Source organism: Sphaerodactylus townsendi, linkage group LG08 (assembly GCF_021028975.2).
Source record: "Sphaerodactylus townsendi isolate TG3544 linkage group LG08, MPM_Stown_v2.3, whole genome shotgun sequence".
Lineage (NCBI taxonomy): Eukaryota > Metazoa > Chordata > Lepidosauria > Squamata > Sphaerodactylidae > Sphaerodactylus > Sphaerodactylus townsendi.
In genome coordinates, this window is record NC_059432.1 from 52,489,918 (window position 1) to 52,511,573 (window position 21,656).

The window sequence follows — 21,656 nt, forward strand, 5'->3', positions numbered from 1 at the left end:
AGCCAGATTTGGAGAGGCAAGGCACGTCAAGTGTAGTGAATAAAATGTTAAATGTCCATAATAAAACTTCCAAATGATGGTTCGTAAGTTATTCAACACTTGCTGAGTGTAATTATTCTATTTTCTTTAGCATCACACAAAAGCTCTGATACTGTAAATGCGCCAAAGCAAATTGGATCAAATCACATCCTTGAAAAGATTAACTCAGAGGTTCAATTTCAAAGTTTAAAAGCCCTCATTCATTTCCTTTCGAGTCCCCTTCCTTCTTTCTTTGCTGTTTATCTTTTATTTTGTCCTGTTTCAATATCAGTGTACATTTTCTTTCCATTTCTTTCCCTTCATGTTTGGATCTGTGCAGCATCCTTTAACCTGAATAAATTAGCTCTTATATTACAGCTTTTCTCCTTTCATGATTATAATACATATATAATAATATAATATTTATAATTTTTCCTTTCAGATTTATAATACATTTATAATGCATTAACTTAATGAAATTGTTACTGAGTTGTCAAATCATGGGAGTTTCTACAATAAGAATGATGTGTGTGGGAAAATATATGACTGAGATGCATTAAATTGCTAACAAAAACAGCTGCCACACATTTTGATCCCAATCTTAGCAATGTCCTGAACTCAGTTATACATATCTTTGAAAAGTGTTCAACTGCCAGCCATTTAAAGCACATCACTCCAGATCTGTAACAACTACACAGTTTCCAGTGTTTCTGATCAATTTAAGAGGGTGCTTTTGGCATTTAAAGCTCTACATAGTCCAATGCACCTTAAGGCCTGCCTACTACATACACCTCTTGGAACAGCCAAATATGCATCTAAGGCCTAAAGCATTTGCTCTCATCACCTGAGGTGTGCTGGTTTGTAACATGAGATAGAGCCTGATGCTTTGTTGCTTAAGGTTGGGGTTCATTTATTTTAGCTTTAGCAGGGCAGCTCTGTTGTCCTTTCTGTAAGGCTTTTTCTTGGTTATTTGTCATTAGGGTATTAACCCTTTTTTATGTTTAAAGCAACTTGCAATAAACAGAATTTGCAATTTGCAATAAACAGAATAAAATAAATCAAGACAGAAAAATGGTCATTATGAAAAACAGTTAAAATGGTGAAACAAAAAATAGTAGGTAAAAGCACATTAAGTAGCTCACAGAAGGGCAGCATCACAAAATAAAGCTAAGCTACAGCCATTTTAAAAACTTTTTCTTCAAACTGATTAATAGTCTGTGTAGGTCTTTTAAAACTGGTGCAATACATTCTCTGAGACGATAAGAAGAGCCATCCTGGGTTAGACCACTAGTCCATCCAGCACAGCAACCTGTTTCACACGGCAGTCAACCAATAGGGCACAGAGGCCAAGGCCTTCCCAGCTCTGATATTCAGAGGTTTGTGTGCTTTCTGGATCATGACCACCGGTAACTTGGGCTGCAGCGTTCCATACTACTTCAAATTTCCGGCCATCATCAAAGATAATCCTGTGTAAATAGGGCATCATCAGAGCGTGGATAAACATGGCTAAATATTTCTTTTCCTAGATGTAGATACTAATGAGAAAGAAGGACAGGGATGAACTTTTGCAGTGTTGGCAAGGATCAAATGATGTAGTTTTATTGTTGTCAGACTTTAGATTGTGCAAGCAGAACCTTCAAGCTCTTGTGGGAGTCACTTCACTTCCACATATATCCTTTCCCCTACACTATTTTATCTTCCCCCCCCCCTCCTGGCATCGATTCCTTCCCCTCTTTTTGCTTCCTTCTCTACTCCCTTTTATCTGCCCCCCCCCCCCATGTTCAGCTGTGGTTAATTTTTACTTGCATCATTTATATTCCACCTTTCTCTGTATTTGGGAACCAAAGCAGTTTACATCATTCTCCCCTCCTTCATTTTATTCTCACAATAACCCTACGATTAGGCTGAGAGAGTGTGACTGGGCCAATGTTACTCAGCAAGCTTCCCTGACAGAGTGGAGATTTGTACCTGGGTCTCCCATATCCTAGTCTGACACACACTCTAACAACACCAGCTGTCAGTTTTCCCTTCTTCCCTCCCCAATTTCTGCAAGGGAAAAGTCTGGTCCAGTTGCAAAAGTCATGCAGCAGCGAGTAGCTCAGGTATGCTCTGTAGTGGCCACTGCCAGGACTGGTCACGTCATCCAAGTTGAATGGGGGCTGATGCTGAGCCCAGGCAAGTTGTGTAGCATGATATTGTCTGGTGGCCACTGCTATACTTGGCTGAACCATGTGAACTGCATGGTAGCAATATTCCTAATAGTTCCTTCTGGGCCTGACCCCAATGAGTTCACTTTTGGGTAAAGGAGTGAAGCAGCGGGTATGTTTTGAGATGCCAAAAAAGATCTGGAAAAGGCTTTCCACTTTTTACTGACAGAAACCAAAATTTGAGGCTGTCAATATTGTTATGGCTGCGCTTAGCAATGCTCACCAGGGCCACTGAGGTCTCAGAGAGCATCCATTACTTAAAGGTACAGATGCTGATCTATTATTTTGGGCAGTTTTAACTCCATCATTTTTTTCGAAGATTACAAATTTTTCTGCAAACCTGGTACTTTCTTCTGGTTTGTAGAAAGATCCATCCGTTTGTCTGTTTTTGGCTCCTATTTGGAATAAAGTGTCCACTCATTGGGCCATATTGAAAATTAGCTATATTGATGATGATTCTATATTGTTGTAAGATGACTTGAGGATGGAGTATACTCTTTTTGAAATGATGGGATTTAAATCTTTTAAATAAATTAATAGTAAAAACCTAAGCAGCTTAAGCAGTACTCCATTTCATTTCCCTAAACCATACCATGCCACAAAACAGGAGCCCATCTAAGACTAAATGTCATCCCAGGATAAGAACAAAGTTATAGCAGATTTATCAATTCATTTGAAAACTGGAAAACATGCTGATCATGATCAGGGCCACAGAATGAAAGCAACAGACACACTTGTTCATGGTTAGTATGTCTACCAGTGGGATGCTTTGGGGTGATTTGCAGCATCACAATGCCTTAATAAAAGTCATGAAATATGATGCTTTTTCCCAATACAAAAATTATCTCCTGAGCAAAAGTTCAGACAGTTCTTGTTTCAAAGAAGGCACAGACTGAAGGTTACTGAATGAGTTTGACTAATAAGAAGCACAAGCAGGACAGCTAAAGCACAGTCAATCCTGCTGTCAGAGAACATCCATTTCAGCCTTAATAGCACAGTCAAGGTCCTTGTCAATTTCCATCAAAGACCTGAGACCGTACACCTACATATATTTATTCTAAATGCAATCTGCCATTAGGGGAAGTGAGGCATTTCATTTGGGATGCAGAGAGTGCCAGAGTTGAGGTTCACTCAATATCATGAATGCTATGATAAATTTATATCCTTTTAGTTGGAGATTACACTAACAGCATTGTGTTGCAGCTTATCTTGAAATATGTGACATCCATCTTGATTGATTACATGGACAGTACATTGATGACACTTTAAGATGGTAACATTCTGCAAGCTGACAGTAAAACGTTATCTCTTGGATTCTCTATCTTGTACACTTGGATCAGTTTGAGAAATAGCATTTAGGTAATGCACTTTGTGCAGAGTGAGGCGCAGTAAGGTCATCTGGACAAACTTACTTTGAAAAAAAGTGCAATCATGACACCATTAGGGAAATAGTGATAGTGTTTGCCATTTACCAGTAAATGAAGTGTTCTCCTTTTCTTTCTGAGATTCCCACTAGAAGTGGACACTGTCCATGATAATACACTCTTCCAAATCCTGTCACCTCCCAGAGGTAAATGTTCTTCTATATATGGTGCCTGAGAGAGTCTGGAAGTTTCTTGTTCAACTCTTGCCTCTATTATGAAATCATTAGGTGGTCTTAGATAATCCAATCCCAGTGGGGTACTAGTTTTGGTCTAGTGGCAGCAAAATTAATAGGGGAATCCCCTGACACTTTAAAGACGAGCTCATTTGAAGTGAATGTTCTTAGAACGGTGTAACTGTTATGGTAGCAAAAGCCTTTAAGGGCTTGAGCCCTGATTCAATGACAGTCTTTCAGCTTCAAACCCATTCCCCTTCCAGGGGACAATAGTAATATAGATCTCTTTTACATGTTCATTATGAAATAATCCATATGAAGTGCATTGTCTGATCTAACAGTACATTCCCTAAGAATAATTTCCTAGGACGAAACATCAGTGAATATATTCCAGTAGGATTCTAAGCAGAGCTGCTTAGGATGGCAGTGTCTAACATGAATTAAATACTTAGTGCTGGTGACATCTCAGTTTTCCATTTCTGCTGTCATAATGTGCCCACCATATGCTTTCAGCATATTAGTGTCAATGCAGGACCATGAGATTGTGGTACTGTGTGCCCTGAAGTGACTGGATGCTCCTGCCAAGTAGACCACCTAACTTCCACCTAATTTGCCTTTGACACTCTGCCCCAGGGATAAAACGGGAAATGTGATTGTCTGTATTGGGGGGGTGGGATGGTGATGAGAACTTTCCCCTTTGTACAGTTGCCATGCACAGAAGGAGTGTTATATGTCACTGCCATTCAGGAGTGATTAAAAAGCTCTAGCCAGAAGACAGTGGGCCAAACAAAATGGCAGTGGAGTCTCCCACCTCATTTGCAACAAAAAGCATCTTACCGTATCTCACCGTATCTATAACCGCCTAGAACATATGCTTTTACGTGAGAGAATCCACACGACCCGCAAAGAACTTACAAACTTAGACAAGGAGCTATTAGTCCTCCATATTAACACCAGCCAAAAGATGAATGCCCAAGACTGGGATAAAACTGACAACTTCACCTACAGCAAAATGGAGAAAGACATGGCTTACCACACTAAAAGACGGAAGCAAAAATTCTACAAATGCCAGAAACATCAGCTGAAACATGAACTGGATACATCACGAACCATCATCAATCTGACTGAAAGGCAACTCTCTGATGATGAAGTATCCATCTTAGCCAAAGGAGGAAACTTCGTTGTTACCACCACCAGAATTCCAGTAGAAAACATCATTGCTTATGTGGAATCAGCGATTTATCATCTCCCTGAGGAAGAAGCGGAGGAAGTAAGAGGGGAAACAGCAAGGATTCTGAGAAAGGCAAAACTTCCCTCCAGTAACATAACAAGAAAAGAAAGACAAGCCATCAAAGACCTCAATTCGAATTCAGAAATCATCATTCTACCAGCAGACAAAGGTAATGCCACGGTTATCATGAAAACAGAACAATACAAAGAAAACATCAGACAACTTTTGGACCCCACAACGTACAAAAAGCTAAAACAGGACCCAATCAACAACATCACCAGAAAAACTAACACCTTAATTAAGAACTCAATTGATCCAATCATATGCCAACGTCTCTGCAAATCTGAAGCTCACCCGCCTAGACTTTATGGACTCCCAAAAATCCATAAGGACTCCACTCCACTCAGACCCATTGTGAGTGCAATCGGATCCCCTACATATGATTTGGCAAAATTCTTGGCGGCACAACTACAAATCCATATTGGACTGACTACACATTACATTAAGGACTCTGCTCACTTCATTGAAAAAAAATCAGCAATCTTAAACACAACCCCAATGACAAACTGATCAGCTTTCATGTGGTTTCCCTATTCACCAAAGTCCCCATAGCAGACACCCTGGCACTCATTAATTCCCAAAAGACATCACAGCCCTGTTTCACCATTGCCTCACTACTAGCTACTTCCAGTGGGATAATGAATTCTATGAACAGAAAGATGGAGTAGCCATGGGTAGCCCTCTTAGCCCTGTAATAGCAAATTTTTATTTGGAACACTTTGAGGAACAAGCCCTGGTAACAGCACCAAAAAAGCCCACCCTATGGTTCCGTTATGTGGATGACACATTCACCATTTGGAGCCATGGAGAAGAAGAACTCAACAAGTTCCTGGACCATATCAACAAGATCCACCCAAACATCCAATTTACTATGGAAAAAGAAAATGAAGGAAAACTGCCATTTCTAGATGTCTTAGTCATCTGCAAACCAAACCAACAATTGGGCCACACAGTATACAAAAAACCTACACACACTAATAGATATCTGCACAAAAACTCCAATCATCATCCAGGACAAAAAAGGAGCACCATAAAAACTTTGGTAGATCACGCAAACAGAATCTGTGAACCCCACTTCCTTCAAGGTGAATTGAACCACCTAAACCAGGCTCTACAGGCTAATGGTTACTCTACTACAGACATCAAAAGAGCTGCAAGACCAAGAACAAGCCACATGAACTAAGATAAAGAGCCATCTAGAGGGAAAGTGTTCTTACCATACATCGAGGGAACCACTGACTGCATAAGAAAACTGATGAAGAAACATAACCTACAAACAATCTACAGACCCACTTAGACAATTCAACAAATGCTACGTTCAGCAAAGGATAAGAGGGATCCTCTAGCTACTGCAGGAGCCTACCGCATACCATGTAGCTGTGGACAAGTCTACATAAGAACCACCAAACGCAGCACTCAGACAAGAATCAAATAACATGAACAGCACTGCAGACTATTTCAGCCAGAAAAATCAGGAATAGCAGAACACATGATAAACCAACCTGGACACAGAATATTAATTGAAAACACAGAAATTCTGGATCACTCTGACAACCACTATGTCAGACTACACAGAGAAGCCATTGAAATCCACAAGCACATGGACAATTTCAACAGGAAGGAAGAAATCATGAAAATGAACAGAATTTGGCTGCCAGTGTTGAAAAACACTAGAATCAAGACAGTGACTAATCAGCTCCATACAAACACAGGACAACTATAGATAATAGCAATCAAAGGGAACAAAGGCCAGGTTACTTCTATTCAGATGCATTCACCTATTGACCTTGCTATCTTCATTGTGACTCACATGCCAAGCTACTTCTATTCAGATGGCCTCACCTATTGACCTCACAGTATATATACTCCACTTGCTTTCCTTTCCTACATCAGATCCTCTGAAGATGCCAGCCACAAATGCAGGCGAAACGTCAGGAGAGAATGCTGCTAGAACATCGCCATAAAGTCCGGAAACCACACAGCACTCCAAAAAGCATCTTGCCTGCACAGGGGAAAAGCCACCATTCAGGCATTATTTGAAAGGATATCACTGATAAGAAATACTAAAATGGAAACAGGACTTCCAACACAGAGGTTGTAACTAAGAGATGGGATTGGCTGTACTAACTGAGGACTAAAATGTCTATTTTGGACTAAAATGTCTATTTTGGAAAACAGGGAGTATAGGAATGATCAGCACTTGACCGCCATGCCATAAATATTAGTGTCCCTGCTCAAAGAAATCATGGATTTTCCAGAGAAGTAAATAGAGATGGAACACATTACATTGTTTGATTTTTGTTCTTCAAACGAAGAGAGCCTTCTGTCAGCAGGCTAGAGAGAAAAGGAATCTCATCTGAGGTCAGAGGCAGACCCAGGTTAGGTGATGCTGTTCCCCAATCTTGCTAAAACAAGTTTTTGGTAACTGCTAAGACAAGGAAGAGGAATAAAAATATATCTTCCCAAACATCAGATATCCAGCTGTCTGTGAATCTAGATATTGTAGACCCAACCGATCCATCAAGGAACCTGACAGGTGTGTATGTTTCATCAAAATCCATTCAGGGACTTGCACCTGAAGGAGGAAGAAGTATTCTCTTGACAGCACCAACTCTACATCTGCTTGACAGTTTCAATGCAGCTCAGATGGAAAATGACACTTCCTGTTGGCTTTGTTCCCAGGCTATTCTCTGATGGCAGCTCACCCTTTTATTCCATTTCAAGTGATGCTAATGTACTTTATCTTAGCAGAGGTGCAAGCCAGGATTTTTGTATAACAATGAGTTCTTACCAAATTTACTCTGACTGTTCTCGGCTGTGCTGATCACTATGGTGAAATTTATTGAAAAGTTTGTATTCAACTTGTATCTATGTGCGGGTTAATGTTCACAGTTCACAGTTAATGTTCACATTTGTGCCTCCTTGTTCCTGTCTGTGCTTTGTTTTGTAAGCAAACCAAAACTAAACCAAAACAGATTTATGAATGTATGTGGAGTAACTGAAGGGTATTATTATCTCATTGTGTGTATTAGTGGTCTCCCTATTTTAATTCCAAGGTTCTAATCCTAAAAAAAATTAATGAAATGTAATTTAGTTCAGTTTATTACAGCCCACATGCCTTTCAAAAAAGGGGAAAAAAACACTTTTGTAGAATTAATTACTTGCATAAAATCTCAGCATACATCATTCATCTTGAAATAACTAATAGTTTATAATATAATAATCTGAGTAGATTATACACATAATTTAGTTTAACTTGGTCTATTGGTTTGAATTTAAACATAACTTTTTTAAAAAATCAGGAGCCACACACACATATATATATTTAAGTTATCGATTTGATTTATCTGAAGTAATGGCCAGAGCACATTTCTTGTTAAGCAAATTTTAATTTATATGAAATTTGTTGCAGGACATTTCTGATGGTTAGGCACGTCAATGGTGAAAGATTCATAATGATCTAACTCTGTGTTAGATATTTCTGGAATAAGCCTGGCTGATCTCCTTCTGGCCAACATACTTCTGGCTTTTCTTCCTGCATGTCCTCAGATGCACATTTATGTGTGTGTGAGAAGGTCCATCAGAACTTTCTTTTATCGCATGGCTGCATCTCATTCTTCTCCAAGCCACTCAGTTTTCACACTGGCTATACTTTCTCCAACATCAACTCCTGCTAATTCTTTTCCTGGCATCTTCTCTATTCCTGGATCTTTTCTTCCAGCTTTTCATTTTCCTCGTGTTGAAATCCTGGATTTTGAAACCCTTTTTTGCCTTTAGCTACTGCCTGCAATATTCCAAAGATCCAGCCCTTTGGCTACTCAGTGACATTCGTACAAGGCTACCCCTCATGAGATTCCCATAGATAGGATCCAGGCCCCCAGGCTTCATTTTCTGCAAACCTCCAGTTTGCTGTCTCTGCTATTCTCTATAAGAATCTCATGTAGATGCCACTAAAAATTTCCATGTGAACACAGCGGGTGGTGATATTTGCAAATTTCCCTTTCTGTGACAGATATCTAATCCAAGAGGGAGGCATTTCATGCTACAACAGGGAGGGGAGGCAGAGAAGTCATCCTTTTGTCCATGGAAATTTTAATGGGGACACAGTCCTCAGACTGTAAATGTCCCTTTCTATACACACAGACCCTACCTGCCATCTCCTCTCAGATTTAGATGATATAAAATGCATTGACCATTAAACATTTATATATTATTTGTATTAAAACTGGAAATAAATTGGCTATTTCATCTACAAAACTGCATTTACAAGCCTCATTATTTTTTTTTATTAGTGCTTCACAATGCAATACTGAATACAATTTCAACTTTTTGTTGGATATAATGTAATTCTGATTATAGTTCAACTTTTGCTTCTGTCAGTTTGTGAGGAGTTCTGGATTTCCATCGTCTGTTGAATTCATGCTTTGCAGGCTGCCTTCTGTTATAGCAATAAGCTTTCATGGATAAGTGGATTCTTGAAGGAAGGGGTATAAACAATGAGGCTTTGGCTTCGTTCCATCCCTTCAGGGATAGTTTATTCTACAGTTTAATTTCAGAACTACTGTTGGTCTGCTTTTAAGTTGAACTTTTCAATCAGAGGGAGCTGAAGCATCTCTGGAACCAAAGCCATATATAGACTGTGTTAATAACCTTTCCTTCAGAAGACCATAATAGATGAAGAAGCTACCACATGTGTAATTGAATAGTGATCTTTTGTTGTCTTGTATTCCAATATAAGAGAGCAGAGCATTGGTCTCCACTGAAGAGGAATTAGGCTAGAAACTGTAATGCAATTAGTTGCTTCAGGTGCAGTGGCTAGAAAAGAAATTTCCCCATTCCCTGGTTTTTTTTCCTTTTCACCTATAGTATGACTAGAGTTTGCATGAAGGCATCAAGAGAATATTGTTTAAGAGGCACTACAGATGAATTTTTAATGTACCTGGAGTGCCTTATTAGGGAATGAGAAACAACACCCCTGAGTAGATAATAATTATTTATTTTAGATATATTTATTTATTTATAACCTTAATTTCTCTCAAGTGGGGCCCCAAGTGGCTTAAAATTGTTCTGTCATCCTCTACCTTATCCTTGCAACAACCACCCTATGATCCACCCTGTGACAAACCCAAAGGAACCTAACAAACTTTTAACTGCAGAGTGGGGATTCAAACCTGGGTCTCCCATGTCCTACTCCATTACTCAAGCTGCTGGGCCCACTGACTGTTCTGCTTCTTAGAAGTGCCTCTGAAATTGTTCCTAAATAAAATTCCATTTTAAAATATGGTAAAAGTGCAATGAAAGTTAGTTACAACATAGCTCAAACAAGAATCACAGAGATTTATCCCAGTCTCTTTAAGTGTAAGATATTTGCTCTATCTTAGAGTCTACTACTTGCATGATCCATTATCCCAGGGGAACAGTTCTTGAGCTCTCCTCAGTCACTAATTTGTTTACATGTCCAGGTGATGAATTGTAACAACTGAGAACAAGCTTGAGTCTGTGTACCATCAGTCAAAGCAGAGGAGCAGTTGCAAAATTGCTGAATCAAAATGTTCATAGAGAATCAGTGACCTGTGAATAAAGATAGTCATCCTAGGCTATGGCTGGAATCCTTTGTTTGTATGCAAAGAGATTATTGCCAATGCAATAGCCCCTAGTTAACCTCTGACTCTTGATTAAATAGAGAAGTTCTGATTATTTCTCCCCTAATTAATTCCTTTCTGTTAATGGTGGGGGTAGGCATTTTACAATGATGGCAGGAGAAGGGTTTGGTGATTAGTTTGATTAGTGGCTCTGCTGATTATGTCTGCTCTTGACTTTCATGTTCTGGATGGAAAATATGTGCAATTTTGTGCTTTTAGTGCAAGCCACTAGATGGTGCAGAAGTACTCCATTCTCTTTGACAAGACTCAAGACTTGTTGAAACATTTCTGAACCAATGTAGACATTTAGTTTTTAGTGCAATAAATTCACAGTTGGTAATGCATTGTTACATGTTGTCAAAGCACCTTCCGTTAAGGTTGTGTTCCTGTTCTGGGCATATCACATTTTCACAGCATTTTGATTTTTTTTAAAAAAAAAATTGCACCTGGAAAAATACAATTCTTGTTCAGATAGTGCATTCATTCTGTCTATGATTGTTATCTTAGTTATTATCTGAGTAGCAAATATATACAGTCAAAACACAGTCTAAAAATCTAAGGCCAGCCAAGCCTGGAAAACATGGACTGTATATACAGACGCAAGGCAAATGAACTCATTGGTATATGCAAATGTACCAAATTGTAAAGACAATTGATAAGACATAATCCATTCATTTGCCTTGCATCTGTATATACAGACCATGTTTTCCAGGCTTGGCTGGCCTTAGATTTTTAGACTATGATTATTATCTTACCAGGAACATACTTGGCATGACTGTAATGAACACCTACTAAATATTGTCTGTTATGTCAAAGGTGACACAACTATTCTCCCCAAAAAGCTTGAATAATTTATCACATTTGTTGTTTTGTTTTTAAAAATGTTTTAGATTCTAAGGTCCTTATATACTTTATCAGTCCTGCAACTGGGCCACAATGTCACCTTTTTAAGGCAGTGAGGCTGCTTCTACTTTAGTCTTTATGACTTTTTTTGCATTTAATTAGTTCTTTGAATGCTATATTCTCAGGCACAGGCATAGGTGATCTCCCCATTTTATCTCACTATGGCCATCCCTTGCAGCAGTGTAACAGAGGGAACAGAAGAGTGCTGCACTGTTTTCAAGCAAGACCATGTAAGACGATCAAGCAAGACTATGTAAGACGATTATAATGAAGTTAGAGCATACAATTATGGCTGGCACCCTACTCATTGGATATTGCACAATTGTAATAATTCATTCTTTAATTTTCCTGTCTGAACAATATTACGGTATCTAATATGTGAATCCAGTCTGTCATCCAAAATATGACAAACCCAGAGGTTACATCTGTGACACAGCAATAGATTTTCCTCTGTTACATAAACTGAGGCTGACCTAAGACAAGATCTCAGGACTGGTTTGCATACTTCCTTATATTTGAACCCTCTATGTATGAAATGAAGTTAGACATTACATCTTCCCCCAGGTATTGACTATAATGTGTGACACAGGTGGCACACCCAGTTTGCCTGAATTCTGTTTGCATTGCATGTTGTGGTACCCATGGCAAACATGGCTTTCATACTTCACCAAATAGAATTCAAAGTGTGTTAAGTGTGTACATATGATGATGCTTGCACAGAAAAAAAGTGGCTACTTGGGGAACAATTCTCTTAAATCAGATTATTTGAGAAGCGGCCGTGGCTTGATGGAAGAGCACATGCTTTGCATGCAGAAAATGGTCTGGGTTATTATCTCCAATTAAAAAGATCAGGTAAGTAGGTGCTGTTGAAAGTAGGAATTTGCATTTTTCAGCTATGAAGTTCATGGAGGACATAATTACTGGTATTTCAGATTACTCAAGTCTCCAGTAATGGTTCAGTTCTCACTTTTAGATTTTTTAGTATTCAGATCCCCCCCCCCCCCCGGAATCAGAACTTAATGCAGGTCCTTTATTCTCTATATGGATTCTTTAAGGAAGCTTTAAGTGTTCTTTTTTGACCAAATGACACCAAAGTTGCATCATCACAAGCCTTTATTGGCATAAAATAAACATACAAAATCAGCATACAAAATTTGCCCATTATTGCTCACAATTATAGACACTGGTACTAAAATACTAAATACTAAAATATATACATGGTCCTTCTGTAACTATAGGACATTCCTTCAGCTAAGTTAACTCACTTAAACGTCATCGGATACTGACAGAAGCTAGAAAAATTACTGCTGGCTATATGTGGTCATAATACATAGACATTGGTTGGTATTCATCTAGACTTACGTCTATTATTGTTAGCAGAAATTTTGCTACATTCTCACACACTGTGGGATCCATGTTGTTCAAGAGCATAGGTATCTTAAGAGCATCAGTTAGATTGTTATACAGAAATGGGATAAGTGCAGATTGTGACATTCTGATTTTTGCAAACCTTACACAATGAAAGAGGGTATGATCGAGTGTCTCCACCTGACCCATATTGCATGGACATAGCCTCCTCTGTTTATCAATTTGTTGATATCTGCCATAGAGCAGCATAGAAGGCATTAGATTGAATCTGGCCAGTGTTAAAGCTCTTCTTAATTTAGGGTTGGTGATCCACTGTAAATAATTGGCCACGTGTCCTTGTTCAATTGGAATAAGCAGGGTCAGGGGGGGAACACGTTTTCCTCGCAGCTGTTATCATATCCCGATACTCTTGTTCTAATAGCTTAGTTTTCAAGCAGCTATATGCTTCTGATAGGGAAAGAGGGACTAACGACTCTAATGAAAAGCCAAGAGTGTTGATTTTTCCCTCAACTAGTTTCAGCCACCTAGAATTTGCATAGTCGGAAAGCATGAGGTGTAACAAACTGGAGTGATCCTGCAAATAGTGGCGTAGCCAGTATCTGACAGTTCTCAGCCAGGCCATCGTGGCATATGATATTTGCCCGAGTTCTAAACATAGGGCTGCATATGAAGCACAATTTGGTAAGCCCATAATTTTGTGGAAGAAACGGGACTGGGCTGTGTTTATAGCTCCGATCCAAATAGGTGCTCCATAGAGGAGCTGAGAGCCGCATTTAGCATTGAACACCTTCAATGCGGATGGTATATACTGGTGGCCCACAGTGAAAAAGAAACGCTGAATTGCTAGGGCACTGTTGTTAGCTGCAGCGAGTGCTAATTTCCTATGTACTGCCCAATTAAGGTTGCTAGTAAGAGTTATGCCCAAATATTTGAACTGGTTAACTTGTTCTATGGGTCTGTTATTGATGGTCCATGTATGACTAGGGGGTCTTCTAGCGAAGACCATTATTTTGGTTTTCATAGTTAATTACCAGTGCGCTCCTCTTACAATATTCAGCACAGCAATTTAAGAGACGAGTGAGACCAACTTTAGTGTGGGAAAGAAGAACGGTGTCGTCAGCATACAGTAACGCTGGCGCGTGTTTAGTGCTTAGTTTGGGAACATGCCCATTTGGCCTTCTGGAGGGTTGGCACTAGATCACTAAGGAATATATTAAACAAAGTGGGGGCCAATTTACAGCCTTGTTTGACCCCTCTGGTTGTGATGATATTTTCTGTGAGCGGTCCTTTGTTGCGGCTCTTATTCTGCAGCTAGTGCAAGTGTGTAGCTGTTTTATAAGAAACAGTAGTCTGGGGTCCATGTGTAACGCCGTCAATTTTCTCCACAGTAGGGCTCTAGATATGGAGTCAAATGCCCCTTTTAAATCCAGGAAGGCTGCAAACAGTTTACGGTTATTATGAGTTATACTTTTGTTAGCTAAGTGTGCTAAAACTGTTACATGATCCAGTGTTGATTTATTTTTAGTGAATCCAATTTGCTCCGGTCCTATTACTTCTACTTGCTTGACCCAATCTTCCACTCTCCTGAGGAGTAGTTTTGCATATAGTTTGCCAATTACAGATAATAGGCTTATAGGACGATAGTTTGAAGGATTAGTAATATCACCCTTTTTGTAGATTGGGACAACTATAGACGCCAGCCACATCTTTGGGATGCGGCCCGTGTTATTTACATGGGTAAATAAGGAAGCCAGAGTTGTAGCCCACCACTCGGGTGAGGATTTAAGTATTTCTGGTATTATTGCATCAGGACCTGGGGCCTTACCGCTTTTCAAACCACTGATTAGTTTACTCACTTCTTGAGGATTAACCTCAGGCCAATCTGGTAGCTCCTCTGGTATTGAAGTGGAATCAGGGTATTCAGTTAGGCTAGCATTGAACAGATTAGAAAAATAACTGAACCATCGGTCTAGTGAAGACACCAAAGTTGCAGTGAAGCTGGTGCTTCCTGTCCATTAAACAGCTTCAAGCATCAAGTGAATTGAATCCAGAGGTCTAACTCTGTGGGCTCCTGAACAAAGTGCCCCCAGACATGCTCCATTGTTTCCTATGGGGAAACAACATTCCATGCTTTCTCCAGGGCAAAGAATAGTCAAACACACAAGAGCAAGCTACCCTTGGAAAAAAAGAATGAGCAAGCCCAACAGAACCAACATAAATCCAGAGGATCTCAGCAGAACCACAGATCAATGTAGCAAGCCCAACCCATCCAATGTAAAAACAGAGAATCCAAGTCAAATTAACCGAAGTAAGGGAAGGGAATCCAGTCCAACAGAACCACTGAAAAACCATATAAATTAAGCCAAACCCAACGTCAATGTGACAGCACAAGCCCAACAGAGCCAATGTCAAACAAGAGAATCCTGGCAGAAGCAACCTGACAACCTCTTTCTAATGTGAGATCCCATTTGCCTGTGAGAGCTACTCACTCCCACACTCAACCCCCAGTTGTCAGGGAAAACTTCAAAGAAAGAGTTCATTTACAAAATGTATACCCCTCACAAGGACCACTAACAATTTAAAATATATACGATAAAATCACATTTTGAAATAATTAAAATCACCCCCAATACTCACTAGTAAAATATACTTACAAAGATATTAAAACATTGGTCAGGAAGGAGGGATCACTGAGAGAATGCCAAACAAAAAGTCTTCACCTGCTGGCAGAAGATGACAACTGGAGATCGTTCAGTCTGGGGAGAGAATTCCAGAATTTTGGAGCCATGACCAAGAGTGTCCTCTCTCAGGTTGCTGCCTGCCTAATCTCAAAAGGTAGGGGTATCCAAAGCAGAGCCTCAGAAGGTGACCAGAGTGGTCAGGTAAGTTCATAAGAAAGCAGGTGATCTTTCAGATATGATGGTCCCAATCATGAAGGACTTTGAAGCTCAAGTCCAGCACTTTTCATATTGTCAAGATTAAGCTTCAGTTTATCAGACTGGATCTACTTCAAAACTGCCATCAGTCATCAGTTCAGAGTTTCTGAGCCTTGCGTTTGGTGCTTTGAAATGCTGACCCAGATGTTCCCAGAATTCTCTAATGTGTATCCAAGCCCAGAATATACCCAAAAATACTGATACGGTGTTTTTCAGACCAGATATATCTAAGTGCTCATCCCTAATTGGAAAAACATCTAACTGTTAACCACCACAGGTCATAGTAGGAAATACTCTGATAGACTTACAGTCTGTCTCCATGTAAGGCAGCTGTGTATGTGACATTTACAGTGCTATCCTAAGCAGAGTTCTAAGTCCATTGAAACTTGTTTTAGGATTACAATACCAGTAGCTGATGCACAATGTAATAATTCAGTCTTTCAAAACTTCTGAAGACCATCTGGTCTAACATCCTACTGTGTTTTGTCAACCCAGGTTCAAACAGCAAGGTGTTATACTTCTCCAGTAGAGTCAATTGAAAACAGAGGGAGAGAAATCATTGCAAAATGTGCTAAAAACACAAAACAAGACAACGTTAATTTCACAATTGCTAGAAACAATAGCTGTCCTTTTTCTGTTTGCTTGCCAAAGTAAACTTTTCAAAATTTTCTTCTGTTGCAAAGGTTCTATTTAGATGCTGGATATTTTTGATCTTTAAAAAATAAAATCATCTGTGTTTCATTTGTTTTATTTATAAACATTTTTCCATTTGCTCTGAATATCTGGTGTATTGCTAATAATCCCATGTTTTCATAGCAATTTGGCAATGTTCTGTTCTCTGTCCGCCTAATTAAAAATGACACAAGATCCATCTATTCTTTACTCATTATTTTAAGAATCACTCATCTTTGGTTTAGGGAGAATGCATATAAAAAGATTAGATCAGTCCCTGACTGTATCACAAGTAAGATGATGGTGACTGATTTGAACATTTTCATATAGAGCAAGTCAGTGTAAACTAAGCTCATATTTAATAAATGTTTACTTTAACTACAATTGTATTTTAGTTTAGTGTGCTGCGATTTGTTGAGACCACTGTATGATTTAAATTGATCATGTTCATTTACTTGAGAAGTCTTTATTCCATTCAAAATCTATTCATTTTGAAGAGTGTTATGTTACTTGCTCTTTAGTGCTGCATTAAATGCAAAATAAATCAGCTGTAAGGCTTACGAAAACAAGTATGTTTTAAGAGGATAGCATTTACCAGGAGGAATGACACAATTTGCTGTTAGCATACTGATAAAAAGACATTGTTGAGAGAGTGCAATGCTGAACTGAGTGCCCTATCAGTGCCTGTTCCCGGCTACTTCAGACTAACACTGCAGAAGAATACAAAGAAACCATGAGAACATAAGAACAAGCCAGCTGGATCAGACCAAAGTCCATCTAGTCCAGCTCTCTGCTACTCGCAGTGGCCCACCAGGTGCCTTTGGGAGCTCACATGTAGGATGTGAACGCAATGGCCTTCTGCCGCTGTTGCTCCCGATCACCTGGTCTGTTAAGGCATTTGCAATCTCAGATCAAGGAGGATCAAGATTGGTAGCCATAAATCGACTTCTCCTCCATAAATCTGTCCAAGCCCCTTTTAAAGCTATCCAGGTTCGTGGCCATCACCACCTCCTGTGGCAGCATATTCCAAACACCAATCACATGTTGCGTGAAGAAGTGTTTCCTTTTATTAGTCCTAATTCTTCCCCCCAGCATTTTCAATGAATGCCCCCTGGTTCTAGTATTGTGAGAAAGAGAGAAAAATTTCTCTCTGTCAACATTTTCTACCCCATGCATAATTTTGTAGACTTCAATCATATCCCCCCTCAGCCGCCTCCTCTCCAAACAAAAGAGTTCCAAACGCTGCAGCCTCTCCTCATAGGGAAGGTGCTCCAGTCCCTCAATCATCCTTGTTGCCCTTCTCTGCACTTTTTCTATCTCCTCAATATCCTTTTTTTGAGATGCTTTTACCAGAACTGGACACAGTAATTCCGGGCGCGGTCGCATTACCACTGCTTTATATAAGGGCATGACAATCTTTGCAGTTTTATTATCAATTTCTTTTCTAATGATCCCCAGCATAGAGTTTGCCTTTTTTTACAGCTGCTATGCATTGAGTTGACATTCCCATGGAACTATCAACTAAGACTTAAATCCCTTTCCTGGTCTGTGACTGATAGCACTGACCCCTGTAAGCGTGTATGTGAAGTTTGGATTTTTTTGCCCCTGTGTGTGCATCACTTTACATTTTGCTACATTGAACTGCATTTGCCATTTCTGGACCCACGCACCTAATTTATCAAGGTCCGCTTTGGAGCTCTTCAGAATCCTTTGTGGTTCTCACCACCCTACATAATTTGGTATCATCTGCAAACTTGGCCACCACGCTACCCACCCCTACTTCCAGGTCATTTATGAATAGGTTAAAGAGCACTGGTCCCAAAACGGATCCTTGGGGGACACCACTCCCGACGTCTCTCCATTGTGAGAACTTCCCATTTACACCCACTCTTTGTTTCCTGTTTCTCAACCAGTTTTTAATCCATAGGAGGACTTCCCCTCTTATTCCTTCATTGCTGAGTTTTCTCAACAGTCTCTGGTAAGGAACTTTGTCAAAAGCCTTTTGGAAATCCAAGTAGACAATGTCCACCAGTTCACCCCTGACCACATGCCTGTTTACACCCTCAAAGAACTCTAGTAAGTTTGTAAGACAGGATTTGCCTCTGCAAAAGCCATGCTGACTCTTTCTCAGCAGGTCTTGCTTTTCTACATGTTTTATAATTTTATCTTTAATGATAGATTCTACTAGTTTACCAGGAACAGACGTCAAACTGACTGGCCTGTAATTTCCCGGGTCCCCCCTAGATCCTTTCTTAAAGATTGGTGTGACATTGGCCATCTTCCAGTCTTCAGGGATGGAGGCAGATTTCAGGAATAAATTGCATATTAAAGTGAGAAGATCAGCAACTTCATGCTTGAGCTCTTTAAGAACTCTTGGGTGAATGCAGTTTATCAATGGCTGCCAGAACTTCTTCCTTGTCTACCATTATCTTCGCTAGTTCCTCGGATTCGCCTCCTAAGAAGCTTGGTTCAGGTGCAGGAATGTTCCTCACCTTCTCTTGGGTGAAGACAGATGCAAAGAATTCATTCAGCTTCTCTGCAATCTCCCTGCCATCTTTTAGCACACCCTTTGTTCCTTTGTCATCTAATGGGCCTACCGCTTCCCTTGCTGGCTTCCTGCTTTTGATGTACTTGAAGAACTGTTTGTTGCTGGTTTTGATGTTCACAGCCATGCGTTCCTCATAATCCTTTTTTGCCTCCCTTACAGCTAACTTGCTTTTCTTTTGCCACCATTTGTGTTCCCTCTCATATTCTTCATCAGCCAAACTGGACTTCCATTTTCTAAAAGACATTTTCTTTTTTCTAACCTGTGGAACACATTCCAGCTGAGCTTTTATTACTGTGTTTTTAAATAACCTCCAAGCATCCTGGACAGTTTTGACTCTCTTTGATTTTCTCCCTTTCAGCTTCCCTGCGCACTATCCCCTCATCTTTGAGAAATTTCCCTTTCTGAAGGCTTAATGTAACTACATTAGTAGTTGCCACTTGTTCGCATGCTGAGATACTGAATCTGACAGCATTGTGGTCGCTGTTCCCTATCTGCTCAACAACACTGACTTCCTGCAGCACCAGGTCCTGGGTCCCACATAGAATTAGATCTAGGATCACCTCTCCCCTGGTTGGTTCCACAACCATCTGCTCTAAGCCACAGTCATTTAGCATATCCGGGAATGCTCTCTCCTTACTATGACCTGAACATGCATTTTTCCAGTTTATATGGGGATAGTTAAAATCACCCATTACCACTACATTTTTTGTTTTGTTGGCCTCTCTAATTTTTTTCCATCTCAGAATCCTCTTGTGCACTTTTGGTCAGGGGACAATAATATATTCCCTAATATTAAACTGTCATTCACACCTGGTATTGATATCCACAGTGATTCTGTAGGGGAACCAGCTCCCCTTGCATTGTCTATTTTATGTGTTACTATGCTCTCTTTTGATGTAAAGGGCAACTCCACCCCCAATGCACCCAGTCCTATCCTTCCTATAGAGCCTGTAGCCTGGTATAACAGCATCCCACTGGTTCTCCTCATTCCACCATGTCTCTGTAATGCCCACTATATCAAAGTCCTCCTTCAAAACTCTGTACTCTAGCTCCCCCATTTTAGATCGAATGCTTCTACTATTAGCATAGAGACACCTGTATACCCTGTCTCTGTCCTTAACCTGGGATTTATGTGCTTTACCCTCAAGTCTTTTGTAGACACTATCCCTTGTCACATGCACATTGCTATGTTCCTCGCTTTGTATGTGGTTGATTTAGAAAAACCTCCCTCTCTGTCTGCATCCCCATAGATACTGTATTCCGAACTGAAGTCACCTCAGCTCCTGTCGGCTTTCCCCCAGTGACCAGTTTAAAATAAAATAAAAATAAATAAAATAAAATATAAATAAATAAATAAATAAAAAAATAAAAAAGCTGTTCTGCCACCTTTTTAATGTTGAGCGCCAGCAGCCTGGTTCCTCTTTGGTTAAGATGAAGCCCGTCCCGTTTGTACAGGCCTGCCTTGTCCCAAAAGGTTCCCCAGTTCCTGACAAATCTGAAACCCTCTGCCTTTACACCACCTTCTCATCCATGCATTGAGACCCTGTATCTCCGCTTGCCTAGCTCACCCTGCGCGTGGAACGGGTAGCATTTCTGAGAATGCCACCTTGGAGGTCCTGGACTTCAACCTGTTTCCTAGCAGCCTAAATTTAGCTTCCAGAACCTCCCCACTACATTTCCCAATGTCGTTGGTGCCAATGTGGACCACAACTGCTGACTCCACCCCAGCACTGTCTAAAAGCCTATCTAGACGAAGCGTGACATCCGCAACCTTCGCACCAGGCAGGCAAGTCACCATGCGGTCATCACGCCTCTCACAAACCCAACTCTCTACATTTCTAATGATCGAATCACCCACTACAAGGAGCCCCCCACCTCCCCGAGGGGTATCCTCAGTGCAAGAGGATAGCTGATCACCAGTTAAGGAAGGGATCCCATCTAAGGGAGCATCTTCCCCCACCTCAGACTGGCAGAAAAAAAGATCCTGATTGTTTAGTCAGGTTTCATGGCCTAGGTTACGGAGTTGCATCTTTCCTCACTTGATTTGGTAGACTTAGCTACATGGATATACTTCACCAAAATGGCTAATCACATGAGCAGGAAGTTGGGGGACCAAGGAATGTTCAGAATTGATATATCTCTCAGTATCAAAGACTAAAATCGACAATATATAATATAAAATCGACAATTTATTGTGCCTTCATGCACTGCTTGTGAATTTCTCAAGAGGCATTTCCTGACCACTAAGGGAAACAGGAAACTGAGCTAAATGGGTCCTTCATCTGATCCAATGGGCTGTTCTTCAGAATGTATCTGATCTGTCAGCCAGAAATGTAGAACACTTTTGCAATGCTTCCTCATTACACGAGGATGACTGTGGAGCTTAGAAAGGATGAGTGTCACATAGCACCAAGTCAAGCACTGACTACTGAAGATTCTAATCATTTGTGGCAGTTGATATTCCTTGTAGATCT